This window comes from Mustelus asterias, chromosome 8 (assembly GCF_964213995.1).
Source record: "Mustelus asterias chromosome 8, sMusAst1.hap1.1, whole genome shotgun sequence".
In the NCBI taxonomy this organism is placed as follows: Eukaryota; Metazoa; Chordata; class Chondrichthyes; order Carcharhiniformes; family Triakidae; genus Mustelus; species Mustelus asterias.
In genome coordinates, this window is record NC_135808.1 from 114,685,121 (window position 1) to 114,704,843 (window position 19,723).

Here is a 19,723-nt window from a genome sequence, read left to right on the forward strand (position 1 = left end):
CAAGTCAGGATAGTGAATGGCTTGGAGATGCGTAACAAAATGGGAGGTAATGGCCTAGTGGTATTAACGCTAGACTATTAATCCAGAAACTCAACTAATGTTCTGGGGACCCGGGTTCAAATCCTGCCACGGCAGATGGTAGGATTTGAATTCAATAAAAAATATAAAGAATTAAGTATCTACTGAAGACCATGAACCGATTGTTGAGAAAACTCATCTGGTTCCTTCAGGAAAGGAAATCTGCCGTCATTACCTGGTCTGGCTTACATGTGACTCCAGAGCCACAGCAATGTGGTTGACTCCCAATTGTCTTCCAAGGGTAATTAAGGGTGGGCAATAAATGCTAGCCAGCTAGCGACGCCCATGTCCCATGAATAAATTTTTTAAAATTAAGGTGCCTTCAACTTTACATGTTTTTAAGTAGCAAGCATTTAAAAAGAGGTTGTCTTCACCAGAGATGGAATGGCAGGCAGGAAATATCTACATTATAAGAGAGGGGTTGACTCTCAACTCTCCTCAGAAATGGCCTAGCAAGCCACTTAGTTCAAGGGCAACTAGGGAAGGGCAAGAAATGCTGGCCAGCCAGCGACGCCCATGTGCCACAAATAAAGAAGAAAAACCTGCCATAATGATGAGCCAAGTAGGATATACATTGGACTGTCCCCCATCCCAGTCCAATCTGTAAGTGGCATCATCATGTAGTGGCTGCTGGTCAAGATTGGCAACAATGGATCTCGCTTTGCCAGGATAGGGGTGACACACTATCAGGAGATCAACCAATTTACTCAGATACTCATGAGGATTGAGAGGAAGGATCACACTTCATTTAGGGAAAGCTGGAAATAGTCAGCAATCGGGCAGCATCTGTGGAGAGAAACAGGTTTTGGGTCAATGACCCGTCTCCAGAACTGAGCAAAGAGTGGATTTCAGGAACACTTTCTGCAGAAGTTTCATTTTAAAAAAAACGCTGCTTCAGTGAGGCAGCAACATGAAATATTTCACCCAATTAACATCAGCTTTGAAAAATAATGCTGTTTTCTATCATCTGTCTCTGCAACTGTGACGAAGGAAGTGGGAGCACAACTTCAGATGGCACTGGTAAGAACAAAGGGTTGGAAAGCAGTGTGGAATCAGAATCACAGACAGTTGTACTATGTACTGTGACAGGATCAGAGGGAATAGGTGATTATGGCCTACAAAGAAAATCTGAAGAATTGAGAGTTCTAGAACAGTTTCATAATTGTGAAATGTCTATTATGAGTTCTGGCGACAGAATTGCCTCTGATATGTTTACTCTGATTAAAGAAGTGACTTATTTTTGGTAGGTCATTATATTTTTATTCTCTTTCTCGTAGTTTTTTTTTCCCCTTTACTGAGAAAACCCATGCTAAATGACAATTCTTTAGCTGTCCCTTCCCCTACTTTACCCAAGTATGTGTCAAAACAGTAAACGTAGGCATGTTAAGAACAAACAAAGAACAAAGAACAATACAGCCCAGGAACAGGCCCTTCGGCCCTCCAAGCCCGCACCGCTCCCTGCTCCAAACTAGACTATTCTTTTGTATCTCTCCATTCCCACTCCGTTCATGTGGCTATCTAGATAAGTCTTAAACGTTCCCAGTGTGTCCGCCTCCACCACCTTGCCCGGCAGCACATTCCAGGCCCCCACCACCCTCTGTGTAAAATACGTCCTTCTGATATCCGTGTTAAACCTCCCCCCCCCTCACCTTGAACCTATGACCCCTCGTGAACGTGGTTATTTAATTAACCCAACCCCACTCTCCAAGAGGAATCAGCAGACTGTACAGGACCTTTGACTGATTTTTCCTCTCTCTAGCCCATGGGGGTTAAGACCCAATTGCAGTTTGATGCCACTGTAAATGAAGCCTGCTAACCAATCACAGGACAGAGCTGAAGCAGAGGCTCACGGGACAGGGTCATCCACTCGTCAAAGGGTAAGTTTAATAAACTATCATATATGTCACACCTATTCTTCTATTATTCATTAATTAGTGTCACGAGTAGGCTTACATTAACACTGCAATGAAGTTACTCTGAAAATCCTCTAGTCGCCACACTGCGGCGCCTGTTCGGGTACACTGAGGAAGAATTTAGCATGGCCAATGCACTTAACCAGCACATCTTTGGACTGTGGGAGGAAACCAGAGCACCCAGAGGAAATCCACGCAGACATGGAGAGAATGGGCAGACTCCACACAGGCAGTCACCCAAGCCGGGCACTTTTGTCGGAAAAACCTATCTGGTTCACTAATGTCTTTTGAGGGGAGGTGATGGCCTAGTGGTATTATCGCTAGATTATTAATCCAGAAATTCAGCTAATGTTCTGGGGGCCCAGGTTTGAATCCCGCCACGACAGATGGTGGAATTTGAATTCAATAAAAATATCTGAAATTAAGAATCTACTGATGACCATGAAACCATTGTTGATTGTTGGAAAATCCCATCTGGTTCACTAATGTCCTTTAGGGAAGGAAGTCTGCCATCCTTACCTGGTCTGGCCTCCATGTTACTCCAAAACCACAGCAATGTGGTTGATTCTCAACTGCCGTCCAAGGGCAACTTAGGGATGGGAAATAAATACTGGCCAGCCAGCGACGCCCATGTACCATGAAAGAATTTTTAAAATCAAACCCAGGTCCCTGGCACTGTGAAGCAGCACTGCTAACCAATGTGCCACCATTTCATCTTGCTCCACACAACCTCTCCTCAAGTGGTTAATGTGTACCCAGTTTCTTGCTCATATCATTACATAGCCAGCCACTTGGAGGTGGGCAAGATTGAACAGGGAAGACTATTCTCTGATCTTCTCTCCTCCCCTTTGGGAACACAGCTCACTTCCACTTCCCAGCTTATTGTGATAGCGCCATTGAGCCCACAGCCTTGCTGCACAGTGATTCATGCCTTGGCCTATAGAACAAGCACAGCATCTTTATGCTACGCCACGGTGGCTGGGATTTTCTGGGTCTTCCCGCTGGCAGGATCTTCCAATCCTGCCGAGAGTGACCCCCGACCGCAAATTCCTCAACAGCAGATGGTGCGAACAACAGGAAACCCCATTGGCAGCGGTGGGATGGGAAGATCCTGCCATCCGCCAATGGCGGGCCACCTCCACCACTACAAAACATGCCGGAGCAAAGGGCAGAAAATCCTGCCCAGTGACTTGGATAAATCTAACAATTACGTAGTGTAGGCACTGGGAAATTCAGCTAACGTTCTGGGGATCCGGGTTCGAATCCCACCACAGCAGATGATGGATTTCGAATTCAATAAAAAAATTAAGAATCCACTGATGACCATAAAACTATTGCCAGAAAAACCCATCTGGTTCACTAATGTCCTTCAGGGAAAGAAATCTGCCACCCTTCCCTGGTCTGGCCTGCATGTTATTCCAGAGTCACAGCAATGTGGTTGACTCTCAACAGCCCTCGGGCAACTAGGGATGGGCAATAAATGCTGGCCAGCCAGCGACGCCCATGTCCCATCAATGAATGAATAAAAAAACTTCGGGCACATTCCTAGGCCCAAGACTACGTGCTGGGAGATACAATCATTGGGTTAGCCACCACAAAGGCTCAATGGTGAAGTGACACAGTCTAAGGCTCTTCCACCATAATAAACAGGGGAGCTGGAACTTGTGTTTGTCTGTGTTGAAATGTAAGTGCATATTGTAAATATCACCTATAATTGCACCAGTCATGAGGTACCTCAAAGTCACATATTGTATTGGAAGAAATTGAACTATATTGCACTTTATGTAATATTACATTTTTTATTATGTATTGGTACCTTTACATATTTTATGAATAAAGTACAGTTTTGGAAAAATAGAAAAACGTCTAACAGACCATTTAACAATGACAGAACCTGTAGGTGGTGAGATGTCTCCATGTGAATCTCCTATACTGCTTAACGATATGCTAAATACATCAAAAGATAAGCTCAAATCAATAATGTTCACATCATTCCCCTCTGACTCCTTGTTTGCTGTGAAATTTTTATCCATACATACGTCGATCTTTTCAGACTTTCCACATATTCCGCATGAAAGATGTTTCCGATTCAAATTCCAGCAGAGACATTGATGATAAATCTCACTGCAGTGCTGGTGCTGTGTGTGGAAGGACTCACGATTGGCATTTACTCAGTGCTCATCTTGATGAAGTAAAACAGCACCCTCTTTAGGAGGCTCGAGCTAGCATCACTAATGTGTGAGCGGAGTCAAACGTCCCCTCGCTTAGAAAAGAGAACATTTTGCTCTGAAGAAAACTCTTCACTTTTTGCCCCAGAATTATCTCATGAAGACAATTGCTGGATGTTCATCACTAATGCTGTGAGAGATATTGGGGTGGCACAGTGGCACAGCAATTAGCACTGCTGCCTCACCGCGCCAGAGACCCGGGTTCAATTTCAGGCTTGGGTCATTGTCTGTGTGGAGTTTGCACATTCTCCCCGTGTCTGTGTGGGTCTCCTCCAGATACTCTGGTTTCCTCCGACAGTCTGAAAGACGTGCTGGTTAGGTGCATTGACCCGAACAGGCGCCGGAGTGTGGCGACTAGGGGAATTTCACAGGAACTTCATTGCAGTGTTAATGTAAGCCTTATTTGTGACTAATAAACTTTAACTTTATACTGAGTGAAAGGATTAATAAACAGCTTGATAGAGCCTTTTTAATGATGAGCAGAGATTCACCTTTCCTCTTTAATCTGTCATGGCAACAAGATAATCATGAGGAAAAGTTGATGACTCCTATTTAGAACTACCAGAGGGTCATTGAGGAGGTCTTGTGGTGCAGGGAGTAGCATCCCACCCTCTGAACTAGAAGCTTCAGGTTCTAGTCCCACAGGACATTTTTTTTATTACTCAGTTGTGGCACATGGGCCTTGCTGTCAAGCCAGCGTTTATTGCCCATCTCTAGTTCCCTTGGACTGAGTGGCATTTCAGAGGGCAATTGAAAGTCAACCACATTGCTGTGGCTCTGGAGTCATATGTGGACCAGACCAGGTAAGGACGGCAGATTTCCTCCCCTAAAGGGCATTAGTGAACCAGATGGGTTTTTTCCGACAATCGACAATTGTTTCATGGCCATCGGTAGATTTTTAATTCCAGGTAGTTTTACTGAATTCATATTCCACCATCTGCCATGACGGGATTCGAACCCAGGGTCTCCAGAACATTTGGGGCAGGACGGTGCCACAAAGGTTAGCACTGCTGCCTCACAGCACCAGGGACACAGGTTTGATTCCCGGCTTGGGTCACTGTCTGTGTGGAGTTTGCATTTTCTCCCGGTGTCTGTGTGGGTTTCCTCCGGGTGCTCCGGTTTCCTCCCACAGTCCAAGGATGTGCAGGTTAGGTGGATTGGCCATGCTAAATTGTCCGTTAGTGTCAGAAGGGTTAGCAGGGTAAATATGTGGAGTTACGGGGATAGGGCCTGGGTGGGATTGCTGTCGGTGCTGTCAATGGGCCAAATGGCACTGTAGGGATTCTTTGATTCTATGATTAGCTGAGTTTCTGGATTAACAGTCTAGTGTTTGTCCCACTAGGCCATCGCCTTCCAATGTTGGCCAAGGAAGGTATGTGTTTATAATGCGGTCAAACAGGTTGAGTGTCAAACTGCAAGTCCTTCAAACACTGCAATGGCTGGTGGTAAGAGCAGGAGGGACTCCTGGGTCAGTTGTGCTTGATGTGGAGTAGTGCCCCTCAAGCCCCTCTGGTGACAGACTAGCAACCTAGTTCTAGGAATTACAAGCTATGGAAATAGACAAAAGTTTGTCTTTGTGCATGTGGTGAACCATAGTTGGTTACCACTATGAGTGCTGAGCCATGGATGGTCAGCACTATGGGGGTTTGTAGATATGTTACTGTTGTTACTGTTGGTGTTAGGGTTGGGCTGTTCTACCTGTTGATATTGTTCTGTGGTACACTCCAGTTGGCTCCGCCTACCTGGGGAAGTATAAAGGTCACTGCACTGCCTGGTGACCCTTTAGTCTGGGATTGTATTGTATATAGTGTGCTCCATTCTTGTTGGTAATAAAAGCCTTTATTTCCCGGGTACAATCTAGCCTCCCGAGTGATTTAATCGCGCATCAGTGCACCATTAGGAGCGGGAAGATAATTGAAATTGGTGAGTGACATTGAGGACTACAATTTCTAACAGATTCAACGCAGGGGACAGTTGGAGTGCTTAATAGGCCTACTGTGGACCCCAAAGGGTTACTCCTCACACCTCATTGATACTGTACTGAACTACTCCAACGCAGCTGTACCATGGAGATTCCAGCTTCAACACGCCAACAGACTACACTAATACTTCAACACAAGAAATTCTGAAATTCCAGATAAAACCATTCTTGCGCTTCCTCAGAAGAACATACTGCTTACTTTAGCTTTACTGGAGTTTTTTATATCCCTGGGTGCAATCCTGGGAGCATCAAAGGAAACTTTTTACAGACCTTTATTGTCTCGTTGGTGCCGATAACAACTACACACACAATCCTTACACAGAATCAACATTCTTTGAATATTCCAGCAAGTCTTTTTGACAGTTCTGGTCCCTGTAGAGCAGCTGAATGACAACCTCAATAAGGCTCAGCATCTATTCAACCTGCAACTTGCCCCATCACACTGCTATATTACAGAGCCTGCAGCAATCTAGCACCAAAGTCAGGTTTGTTTGCACGTGCGGCTTATACCCAGACAGATTCCCCCAGTTGTATAGCATGACTCATTGGCCATTGGTAGGAAAAGGTGAAGGATTTTCTGAGCAGGATCTTGCTTATAATCTCAGGCCTTCTGACTGTTTCAGCCCCAGTGATGCGATTTCTCAGTGCACAATGAGATAAGCACTAATTTCTCATCAAAAGGGCCAGGCTGAGAGAGATGCTGTTGACTGCCCCTCAGTTGGTGGCACTCTCTCATCTCAGGGCGGCACGGTGGCGCAGTGGTTAGCACTGCTGCCTCACAGCGCCAGGGGACCCGGTTTCAATTCCAGCCTCGGTCACTGTCTGTGTGGAGTTTGCACGTTCTTCCCGTGTCTGCGTGGGTTTCCTTCGGGTGCTCCGGTTTCCTTCCACAATCCAAAGATGTGCGAGCTGCGTGGATTGGCCATGATAATTGACCCTAGTGTCAGGGGATTAGCAGGGTAAATACGTAGGTTTATGGGGATAGGGCATGGGTGGGATTGCGGTCGGTGCAGACTCGATGGGCTGAATGGCCTCCTTCTGCACTGTAGGGATTCTATAGGATTCTATAAGGGGAGGCAATGGCCTGGCGATATTATCGTTAGACTATTAATTCAGAAACTCAGTTAATGTTCTGGGGACCTGGGTTCGAATCCCACCACAGCAGATGGTGCAATTTCAATTCAATAAAAAAAAGAAATCTGGAATTAAGAATCTACTGATGAACATGGAACCATTGTTGATTGTCGGGAAAATTCACCTGGTTCATTAATCTCCTTTAGGGAAGGAAATCTGCCGTCTTTACCTGGTCTGGCCTACATGTGACGGGCCACATGGGGCGGCACAGTGGCACAGTGGTTAGCATTGCTGCCTCACAGCGCCAGGGACCCATGTTCAATTTCGGCCTTGGGCGACTGTCTGTGTGGTGTTTGCACCTTCTACCTGTGTCTGTGTGGGTTTCCTCTGGGCACTCCAGTTTCTTCCCACAGTCCAAAGATGTGAGGGTTAGGTAGATTGGCCATTCTAAACTGTCTCTTAGTGTCAGGGGAATTAGCAAGATAAATATGTGGGATTACAGGGATAGGATGGGATTGTTGCCAGTGCAGTCTCGATGGGCTGAATGGCCTCCTTTTGCACTGTGGTTCTGTGTGATTCCAGAGCCACAGCAATGTGGTTGACTCTCAACTGCCCTTGGGAAACAAAGGGTGAGCAATAAATGATGGCCAGCTAGCGACGCCCATGTCCCACGAATAAATAAAAATAAAAGGTTCTTGGGTCAAGTCCCACTTCAAAGCTTGAGCATAAATATCAAGGCTGATATCCCAGTGCAATACTGAGGGAGAGCTGCCCTCTCAGACCTGCTGTCTTTCGGATGGGGAGGCCTTAACCAAAGCGCCACTGGTGAATGCAAAAGATCCTGTTACACCATTTTGAAGAGTGATTATCGGGCCAAAGCTTTTCCCTCGATTAACATTGCGATAAAACAGTCTATAAGGTCATTATCAGATTGTTGTTGGTGGGCATTTGCTGTGAACAAAATTGGCTGGCACATTACAACATTGATTCTATTTCAAAAGTACTTCACTGGTTGTAAAGCACTTTGAGATATCCAGTGGTTGTGAGACGCACGCTATAAATGGAAGTTATTCTGAAGCTGCAGCATCCAGCATTGCACACAGCTTGGTGCAAAACTTCGGGATAATGCAAGGACTGAGGTATCCTGAAAAGACAGGCTGCTCTGTTTGTACAGACTCAAAACTCAGAAGAAAAAAAAGAGATACAGAACTCACCCCACCTTATCCCCACATCATTTAATCCAATCGTATTTTGGGAATGCTTTTCCCAGTTTGGTGGATTATTCCAAACATTTACCATCCTTTTAGGTGCTCTGCTCTTCCGATATCTATCTTCAGTGTACTTTGCGCTAATTTCCATTCATGTCCCCCACTTTTATTTTCCTGGATTTTGAACATGCTGCGGAGCAACATGCTGTTAATCTTTTCTCTGGGATATTTTAGTGGCACAGTGGTTAGCACTGCTGCCTCACAGCACCAGGGACCCGAGTTTGATTCCCAACTTGGGTCTTGGTCTGTGTGGAGTCTACACATTCTCCCCGTCTTTGCGTGGGTTTCCTCCGAGTGCTCCGATTTCCTCCCACACCCCAAATATGTGCGGGTTAGGTTGATTGACCATTCTAAATTGCCCCTTAGTGTTAGGGGGATTAGCAGGATAAATACATGAGGCTACGAGGATAGGACCTGGATGGGATCGTTGTCGGTGCAGACTTGATGGGCCGAATACCTCCTTCTGTATTGGAGGGATTCTGAGTTTCAATGATTCTATTCCAAAGATAGGTCCTTCTTAATTATAAAACCATAAAATGCTGGGACGAGTCAGCAACAGTTATGGAGAAAGGGTTACCATTTGGACTTTGCCCTATTCTGCTTCTTTCTGCCACCTTAAATAGTTAGTTTGAGCTTCAGGATAACAATATTCAGCTGCACGCAGCGAGCAGCAAGCACATCGTCAACTTTTTATACATTTAGCGCATCATCCTCTTAATCAGTGAATATGCTGAGGTCCAGCAAAGAGACAGAAGCTTCTTGGAGCTTTTCCCAATTGCCAGTAACATGACCCACTATGTTAAGCCCAGAGGCCCAAAACACACTAAAAAGGTCACAACATACATTTAAATAAGACATGCATGTCAATAGCAGTGGCTTGCATGCGCTTGTTCAACATTGCTAGCCTATTCACTAATGTACAACTCAAGGAAGCTATAAACTGCATCACAACATCATGGCAACCCAGAGACACTACCATTCATAGACTCCCTACAGTGCAGAAGGAGAGCATTCGGCCCATCGAGCCTGCACCGAAAACAATCCCACCCAGACTCTATTCCCGTAACACTACGTATTTACCCCACTAATCCCCCTTGACACTAAGGGGCAAATTAGCATGGCCAATCCACCCAACCCACACATCTTTGGAGTGTGGGAGGAAACTGGAGCACTCGGAGGAAACCCACGCAAACACGGGGAGAATGTGCAAGCTCCACACAGACAAGTCACCCGAGGCCGGAATTGAACCCGGATTCCTGGCGCTGTGAGGCAGCAGTGCTAACCACTGTACCACCGTGCCGCCAGAATCTGAATTCATTGAATTTATGAGCTTATGCTGTTGATTTGTAATGACACCATGTATGCCCAAATGGGTAATGTTGTCATGGGATTCCCTCTAAGCCCAGTTGTTGCTAATATTTTCATTGGTTTCCACATAAAATGCACTTTCAATTGAAAATTGATTCTAACCTTCAACCCTTGCATATTTCCAATATGCCCATTTGAATCTGCAGTAAGAATTTCTTTACACACCTTCATTGGCTCCATCCCATGCTCAAGTACGTCTCTGAAATGGAGCAGTCAAGCAAGCTCCTTTTTATCCTGTGCTCATTGAGAACTCCACCAGTGGGGGCTCTACCATTGCTGTGAGCCTACCTTCACTGGTCAATATCCACTTTAGGATTTCTATAGCTCCACACAATATAAGAGTGGCCTTCAGGGCAACCTCGCAAATAAGGCCCAAGTCATTTGCTCACTAGGCAAGCCTGATGCCATAGGGTGCTTCAAAGCTATCCTGCAGTATACAGGCTCCCCGATCAGGTCATTGCTCATTGCATACTCCGCAAGTTATGAATGAGCCCAAGGCTATAACTTGAAAAGTGTTAAGTTCCGAAAAGTTGTGTCAAAGAAATGGAACAGTAAGTGAAGCTTGCTTTTTCCTGCTGCAGTAACAACAATGGGGAGGCGATGGCCGTGTAGTATTATCGCGAGACTACTAATCCAGAAACTCAGCTAATATTCTGGGGACAGGGTTCGAATCCCACCACGGCAAATGGTGGAATTTGAATTCAATAAAAAATATCTGGAAGAATCTACTGATGACTATGAAACCATTGTCGATCGTCAGAAAAAACCCATCTGGTTCACTAATGTCGTTTAGGGAAGGAAATCTGCCATCCTTATCTGGTCTGGGCTACATGTCGCTCCAGAGCGACAGCAATGTGGTTGACTCTCAACTGCCCTTGGGCAACTAGGGATGGGCAATAAATGCTGGCCAGTCAGCGACGCCCATGTCTCAAGAATAAATAAAGCTTGAGGTCGTATTCTTCACAAACAGGATGTTGCTAACAAGCCAAAAAAACATTTCACGTGACCCAAGCCCCTGGACTTTTAGACAGTTTTGGCATTACATCTTTGCACTCACAGGCAAACGGCCATTTTAACATCAACTGGAAAGGACTCCAGCAGCCCCTCTGAACAATCAGTCAACTGCCATCTCTCAATTTCACAAAGCAAGCTGGATTTTAACAATCGCTGATCAAGCGGTCTAGGTGTAAAAAGTCCAACTTCTTGCAGTGTTGTTTGTTTCAAGGAGTTCCACATTGTCATCTCATTGGGACTGAACTCAGTCATGAAGTAAGCACTCTCTGAACTTTGACTTCTCAGAAACTGGAATTCGTGTGAATGAATATTCATTTTGATGGTTTTGCATGGAATCCCTACAGTGCAGAAGGAGGTTATTTGGCCCATCGAGTCTGCGCTGACTCTCTGAAAGTTTATCTCACCCAGGCCCTCTCCCCGCAACTCCATACATTCCCCATGACCAATCCATCTAACCTACATATCTTTTGTGCTGTCTTTACAACTATCTGATGCCTGTTACATATTGAAATTCTTTCCTATCTTCTGCCCCTACTTTACTCTATGTGTGTGTGTGTACTGGAGTGGAGAGTTGTGAACACACCTCCGCTGGGTTCTGAATGTAGAATAAATTAACTTCCTGAGGGTTAATCATAATACACGTTTGCTGCAAGTTGTTGCACGGTGGCACAGTGGTTAGCACTGCTGCCTCACGACGCCAGGGCCATGGTTTGATTCTCGGCTTGGGCCACTGTCTGTGTGGAGTTTGCAGTCATGATGTGGAGATGCCGGCGTTGGACTGAGGTAACCACAGTAAGAAGTCTAACAACACCAGGTTAAAGTCCAACAGGTTTATTTGGTAGCAAAGGCCACTGGAGTTTGCAGTCCCAGTGCCTTCGTGTGTTTCCCCCATGTGCTCCAGTTTCTTCCCACAGTCCAAAAGACATGCTGGTTAGGTGCATTGGCCATGCTAAATTCTCCCTTAGTGTACCCGAACAGTGTATCCTCAGTAGTGCCCTGTTCCTGCTCCTTCACTTCATGTTAGCCACTGTAATACCTTGCAGGTTGACAGAGCTGCAATATGCTTTGCAGGATTTTGTGTTTGGTTTTGTTGTGGCTCCTGTTTTCATGTTGTATAATGCTGCATCCTGTTGTATATATTACATGTGCATTGCACAGTGGGAGCCTATTTCGTATTTACTTTCTTTTTCTTGTGATGATTACATGGCGTCTAAAGCAGAAAAACTTCCCCAATCGGGTGGAACGGGTGCAAAACTGCATCTGTTTTGAGAAATACCTTCTTTTCTTCTGAGTTTCCACTCTAACTCATTTGGGTGACACTGAATTTAAAATCTGCCACAAACCGGCATGACGAGACAGCGTTTCGAAACTGTTATTTTTCAAATTGTTTTAATTAATATCCCTCGATGTATTTAAGAGTGTTGACTCAGTGCAATTTGATTAATGGGTTTATCATAAAAATAATAAGCATTTTTAATCACAGCGTTAATAATCCAGCACCGATGAGTAACCTGACAGATAATGACTTTTAACAAAACTTCTTTTGGCAGTCTTCTGCCTCAGGGAAGGGTGGTTGGGGCCCTGGTGGTCGACCCTGTTTAACATTCCTGATCGGTAAGGGAATTAGGGGTAATGGGGATCAGGCAGGTAAGTGGAACTGATCCACTTCAGATCAGCCATGATCTTATTGAATGGCGGGGCAGGCTCGAGGGGCTAGATGGCCTACTCCTGCTCCTATTTCTTGTGTTCTTATAACATCGCCTGGTGTATCTCAGGTGCCCGACCCTGACATGGGCAGTCTGTGCCACACTCGCTGCAGAGGAAGAGAGTGGGCTGCAAAGTGTGGCACACACCATGAGTGGCTTCGATGCATCCAGGCTGTCCAAATCAAACAAGCATTAGGGTCCGAAAGGGAAGGGAACTCCGCTGGACTAGCCGGATAAATACTGTGGCTACAAGAGCGACTCAGAGACCCGGAATCCTGCGGTGAGTAATTCACCTCCTGACTCCCCAAAACCTGTCCACAACCTATAAGGCCCAAGACAGGAGTGTGATGGAATGGACGACACAGTGGCACAGTGGTTAGCACTGCTGCCTCACAACACCAGGGACCCGGTTCCATTGCGGCCTTGAAACTCCACACTGTCTGTGTGGAGTTTGCACGTTCTCCCCGTGTCTGCAAGGGTTTCCTCCACGTGCTCCGGTTTCCTCCCACACTCCAAAGATGTGCGGGTTAGGTTGACTGGCCATGCTAAATTGACCCTCGTGTCAGGGGGATTAACAGGGTAAATATGTGAGGTTACGGGAATAGGGCCTGGGTGGATTGTGGTCGGTGCAGACTCGATGGGCCGAATGGCCTCCTTCTGCATTGTCGGGATTCTATGGATATTCTTCACTCCACATCATATTCTTCACTTGCCAGGGTGAGTGTAGCTCCAACAACACTCAAGAAGTTCAATACCATCCAGGATAAAGCAGCCCGCTTGATTGTTTGTGTGTGGAGTGGCAATCAGTCCCTCTACCACTAATGCACAGTAGCAGTCATGTGTACCAAAAACAAGATTCATTGAGGGAACTCACCAAGACTCCTTAGATAGTAGCTTCCAAATCCACGACTGCTACCATCTCGACTGAAGGATGAGAGCAGCAGATACATGGGAGCACCACCACCTGGAAGTTCCCCTCCAAGCCACTCCTGACTTGGAAATATATACAGTAAGAAGTTTAACAACACCAGGTTAAAGTCCAACAGGTTTATTTGGTAGCAAAAGCAACCAAATGTGGCTTTTGCTACCAAATAAACCTGTTGGACTTTAACCTGGTGTTGTTAAAACTTCTTACTGTGTTTACCCCAGTCCAACGCCGGCATCTCCACATCTTGGAAATATATAGCCATTCCTTCACTGTTGCTGGGTGAAAATGTTGGAAAATGCTCACTAACAGCACTGTGGCTGCACCTACACAACTCGGATTCCATCTATTCAAGGAAGCATCTCACCACCACCTTCTCAAGGGCAAATAGAGATTGGCAATGAATGCTGGCCTAGTTCAGCCAGTGAATCATCCCAGTGAATGAATTCTTAAAAATTAAATTTCTGCCCAATGTACCCAATCTGAAAGAAAGCACAAGTACACTGAACATGTTAATGCAGCAAGTGGGAGTAAAGATTACCTCTGATGTAATGCACTGAGGAGTTTACACGATGGTTACACACTGTCAATCTTTTTGACAAAACGAATAAACTACACAAATTAACTGTGGGACAAATTAAAAGAGGCAGCCCCCAAAAAGAAGGAAACCACCCGAAACAGAAAATAAAATGGAAAGGAAACTTAAAACGTCAAACCAAAATGTGATTAAAGGAGTCGATGTTGCACATAGTCCAGATTACAAAACACAACTAACCAATATAACTTATGACAAGACAGCCTCGATCGGACTGGAACTCCTGCTAGGGGATAAAATAAGTTCAGTACGAGCCACTGAGTGGTGCTATGGAGCGTATCATTTTTGCCGGGCCAATGTGTGCACTCAGTGGAAGGTGAATGAGAAGCAGTTTAGGGGTGGACTGAATTATTATTGCACTTTTAAAAAGGTATTTTTCGAATTAAAAAAATTCCTTCAAACGTATTCTTGTTTGGTAGGCAGTTTGCTTTGTAACAAAACATGTCTGTGGTTAAATGCATGATGACAGAATCTGTAGTAGGCCTTAGTATTTCCTCCAGTTTTTGTTTGCAGACAAACCTGTGTTGTTGTTGGGCTGGTTTTCAAATTTAGGCTGCTGGAAACCCAAGGCCTATTTTGCAAACTGCAAATCTGTGGGATTTACAGGTTAGACCCTGAGAACTGGGATTTATACGGATACATACTGTGGAACTTTATACAGCAGTTCTTTAAAAACATTTAATGGTTCTTGGAATTCCATTCTGGAAATTCTAAGGACTCACTTTGCTGACAGTATGGTCCAGATGTGGCTGGAGGTGCAGCGGACATCAAATTCTTTTCGCAAATAAGTAACTGGTCAAGTTAAGTTATTCTTGTAAACATTGTTTGTCGCAGTTTGAGAATTCAGTGTACAACAAACAGCCACAATTTGCAATGATGTAATACGTCTAATGGAAAAGAAATGTCTCCGAGCACTTTAAACAGGAAGAGAGGTAATCATGGGGCAGGAGAGGCATGGGGTGACACGGTGGCACAGTGGTCAGCATTGCTGCCTCACGGTGCCAGGGACCCGGGTTCGATTCCCGGCTTGGGTCACTGTCTGTGTGGAGTCTGCATGTTCTCCCCATGTCTGCGCGGGTTTCCTCCGGGTACACTGGCTTCCTCCCACAGTCCAAAGAAGTACAGGTTAGGTGGATGGGCCATGCTAAATTGCCCCATAGTGTCAGGGGGAATAGCAAGGTGAATATGAGGGGTTACGGGAATAGGGACTGGGTGCGAATGTGGTCGGTGCAGGTGTGATGGACCGAATGGCCTCCTTCTGCACTGTAAGGATTCTATGAGAGGAGGAGGTGGATGGAGCCAAGATCAGAGATGTTTTCAAATGGCTTTAGGCACAGAGAGAGAGGGGTTGTGAAGCAGATCAGGTTTCGGAGAGCATTCCAGAGATCAGGGTGTAGTGAGCTCTGGCAGTGGATTGAGGGAATGTGGTGAACCATCGTTGGTTCCCACTAGGTAGTACTGAGCCAGGGTCTGGCCAGTACTACGAGTCTGTATATATGTTGCTGTTGGGGTTAGGGTTGGGTTGTTCTACTTGTTACTGTTGGGGTTAGGGTTGGGTTGTTCTACTTGTTACTGTTGGGGTTAGGGTTGGGCTGTTCTACCTGTATTATAATTATTATGGTACATCCCAGTCGGGCTCCGCCTCCTGGGAGAGGTATAAAGGTCACTGCTCTGTCTGGGACCCCTCAGTCTGGGATCGTGTACTATATATGGTAGCTTCGTTGTAATAGTAAATAAAAGCCTTTATTTCCTTGAGCATCTCAAGCCTCGTGAGTAATATCACGCATCAGGGAACAAGCAGTAAGCAAAGGCAGGCAAAGTTACAAACCGGAACATGTGGCTAGGTGTTCTACAGATGGAAGAACAGGGTGGCCACTTAAAAGTGTTTGATGGAGCCAGGGTAACATATCTCCGGTTTTTTGATGACATTGATTTGAAGGAAGTTTTAATTTATCATAAAATCCCCGCATTAATGCAGAAAGAGGCCATTTGCCCCATTGGGTCTGCACCGACAAGAATCCCACCCAGGCTTTATCCCCTTAGCCCTATGGATTTACCCTGCTAATCCCCCTGACATTAAAGGGACAATTTAGCATGGCCAATCAACCTAGCCTGCACATCTTTGGACTGTGGGAGGAAATCGGAGCACCCGGAGGAAACCCACACAGACACGGGGAGAACGTGCAGACTCTATCAGATCCTTGCGTCTCCTTATGTGGCTTGGTGTCAAAGTTTGGCTAATAATGCAAAGGGCAGCCCAGGACATTTTGACTACTGCTATGTGATTTCTCATCAAATGCAGGTTCTTGTCTTTACTACATAAGTGGCCTGTGTAAATGATAAAGAAGATGAAGGATTTGCTCCTGGAGTGTGCCAGTTATACCTGTGCCAGCAAGGAGGGAGAACCTAGTAGAACATATTTAGTAGCTGCATTGAGCCAAATTGATGAGCACTTGGAACGTCATTGCATACAGGGCTACGGACCAAGTGCTGGAAAATGGGATTAGAATAGATAGGTTCTTGATGGCCCAAGGTACTTTCTTTGTGCTGTAAAGCTCTATGACTCTAAACACATTAAAGTGAAATGTTTTTCTTTATTTCAAAGGGAATGGAGTATAAAAATAGGGAATCAGAATCCCAAGCAGAAGGAAGCCATTCGGCCATATCGAGCCTGCACCGACAACAATCCTACCCACGCCCTATGCCCGTAACCCCACGTATTTACTCTTCTAATCCCCCTGACATCCCCTTAACACTAAGGAGCAATTTAGCATAGCTAATCAACCTAACCCGCATATTTTTGGACTGTGGGAGGAAACCGGAGCACCTGGAGGAAACCCACACAGACACGGGGAGAATGTGTAAACTCCACACAGACAGTCACCCCAAGCTGAGAATCGAACACGGGTCCTTGGCACTGTGAGGCAGCAGTGTTAACCACCGTGCCGCCCAAAAGTCTTGCTAAAACTATACAAGGCACTAGTTAGACCATACCAGGAATTCTGCAAACAATTTTGGTCCCCTTACCTAAGGAAAATTATTCTGGCATTGGAGGCAGTCCAGAGAAAGTTCACTAGGTTGATCCTGATATGGAGGGATTTTCTCATGAGAAGAGGTTAAGTAGATTGGGCTTGTACTCATTGGAGTTTAGAAGAATGAGAAGTGACCTTAATGAGACGTATAGGGTTCTCAGGGCTTTGACAGGGTAGATGTTTTGAGGTTGTTTCCCCTTGTGGGAGAGTCTGGGACCAGAGGACATAATCTCAGAATAAGGGGTTGCCCATTTAAGACAGAGACGAGGAAGAATTTCTTCTCTGAGGGTGGTGTGTCTGTGGGATTCATTACTGCAGAGGACTATTATGGCTGGGTTATTAAGAATGTTCAAAGCTGAGATAGACAGATTTTTAATCCATAAGGGAATCAAAGGTTATGGGGATAAGGTGGGAAAGTGGAGTTGAGGATTATTACATCAGATCAATCATGATCTCATGGAATGGCAGAGCAGACTCGATGGGCCGATTGGCATATTTCCCTTATACCTTTTGTCTGATGGTTCCCTTATCCAGATTGTTAGAATTCAGGGACAAGGATCTAATTCGGTAAGATTCAAGATTGCTCAGAATTCTCTGCACCTGTATCCCTATTTTCTGATCTTTAAAATGGTTCATCCAATACACCCAGAAGTTACACTTCATTGCAAATACAAGATTGTCACAAAATAATGGTAACTTCGAACTTCAGCTTGAAACAGACGTGCACCTTCCCAATCTGCCACATTCTCTGATCAAACAACGATTAATCTAATTGTTCCCCGCCTGTTTGCTTCACAATTAAACATTGCAGTGTAAAGACCCGCAGTTCCAACTGAATGATACATGTATTACACTGGTGTCCTTACAGCATTATGAGAGATTTGACACTGTATAAACCACACACCTGTCGCACTTCGCAATTCAACAGAAAAACATTTTTTTTTGTAAGCACGAAAGCAATGCCACTCCGTTCCTGTTGGCTTTTCCAAGCTTCAACTCTTCTCCCTAATTTGGAGCTGGAACGTAATTTCCAAGTTATCAGAAGTTCCTTCACCAATTGCCCTTTAATTCACTTCAGCATCTGTCTGTTTAAACTGCTTCATAACAGAAGGTACCTGTTTAGGAGTCACAAAGAGACAAGACTTGTCTTAGCAGCTACAGCCCATAACTGTGCTCCAGCCCAACTGTGAACAATGCCATGTAAGATCCACTCAGATACATTTTAAACAGCCCCCTTTACAAGTTCACTGCCAACACATACTCTTTTTGTAAAAGTGATGATACGGTAATACGAGAGACTCTGGTTATGTGATGAACTACATCAGAACAGTGTCCACGCTTCAAAAGTCCTTAATTTGCTGTACAGCGCTGTGATGTCCAGTTCTCATCAAAGGCAAGATTTTCAGTCATAGAATCAATCATAGAATCCCTACAGTGCAGAAGGAGGCCTTTCGGCCCATTGAGCCTGCACCGATCACAATCCCACCCAGGCCCTATTCCTGTAACTCCACGTATTTACCCTGCTAATCCCCCGCTACTAGGGTCAATTTAGCATAGCCAATCAACCTAACCCACACATCTTTGGACTGTGGGAGGAAACCGGAGCACCCGGTTCCCTGGCGCTGTGAGACAGCAGTGCTAATCACTGCACCACCATGCCGCCCCATTTAAGGGGCTGCATCAACAACAATCCCACCCAGGCCCTAACCCCAAAGCTCCACGTATTTACCCTGCTAGTCCCCCTGACACAAAGGGGCAATTTAGCATGGCCAATCCACCTAACCCACACATCTTTGAATTCTGGAAGGAAACTGGAGCCCCTGGAGGAAACCCACACAGACACGGGGAGAACATGCAGACTCCACACAGACAGTGACCCAATGCCGTAATTGAACCCAGGTCCCTGGTGCTGTGAGGCAGCAGTGCTAACCACCGTGCCGCCCTTTTTCTTTTAGTTTTCAATAACTGACAATCCCTGCATGACGTAAATTATAGCCCAGAAAATCCTGACTGCCCACTGCACTGAATTATAGAGTCATAGACGTTTACAGCATGGAAACAGGCCCTTCGGCCCAACTTGTCCATGCTGCCTTTTTTTTAACCACTAAGCTAGTCCCAATTGCCCGCATTTGACCCATATCCCTCTATACCCACCTTACCCATGTAACTGAATAAATGCTTTTAAAAAGACAAAATTCTACTCGCCTCTACTACTGTCTCTGGCAGCTTGTTCCAGATACTCGCCACCCTCTGTGTGAAAAAATTGCTCCTCTGGACCCTTTTGTATCTCTCCCTTCTCAGAATTGCAACTGGTGGAATCATACCTGCTGCTTAGTCAGTCCCTGCATCAGCAAGTGAAGTACTTACTGAGATATATTGTCCCCCTCCCCAAGTTTTGCTAGTGGGGAGAAAGTGTGACAGCACCTTGCACTCCTGATCTGGCCAGCTTCTAGACAGCACAGTGGCCTAGTGGTTAGCACCGTTGCCTCACAGCGCCAGGGACCCGGGTTCGATTCCTGGCTTGGGTCACTGTCTGTGTGG

The 19,723-nt window shown here is 45.5% G+C and overlaps 1 protein-coding gene across 2 annotated transcripts in view; it reads left to right on the forward strand.

Annotated features, from left to right (window-relative positions):
• The first annotated feature begins 14,413 nt into the window (after positions 1-14,413).
• hyi (hydroxypyruvate isomerase) overlaps positions 14,414-19,723 on the forward strand; it is a 29,956-nt gene continuing 24,646 nt past the window's right edge. The window contains exon 1 of one of the 2 annotated variants that reach the window (XM_078218771.1): positions 14,414-14,520. The gene's annotated coding sequence lies outside the window, so the exon portion shown is untranslated. The remainder of the gene's footprint in view (positions 14,521-19,723) is intronic. The other variant, XM_078218772.1, reaches the window with a different exon arrangement.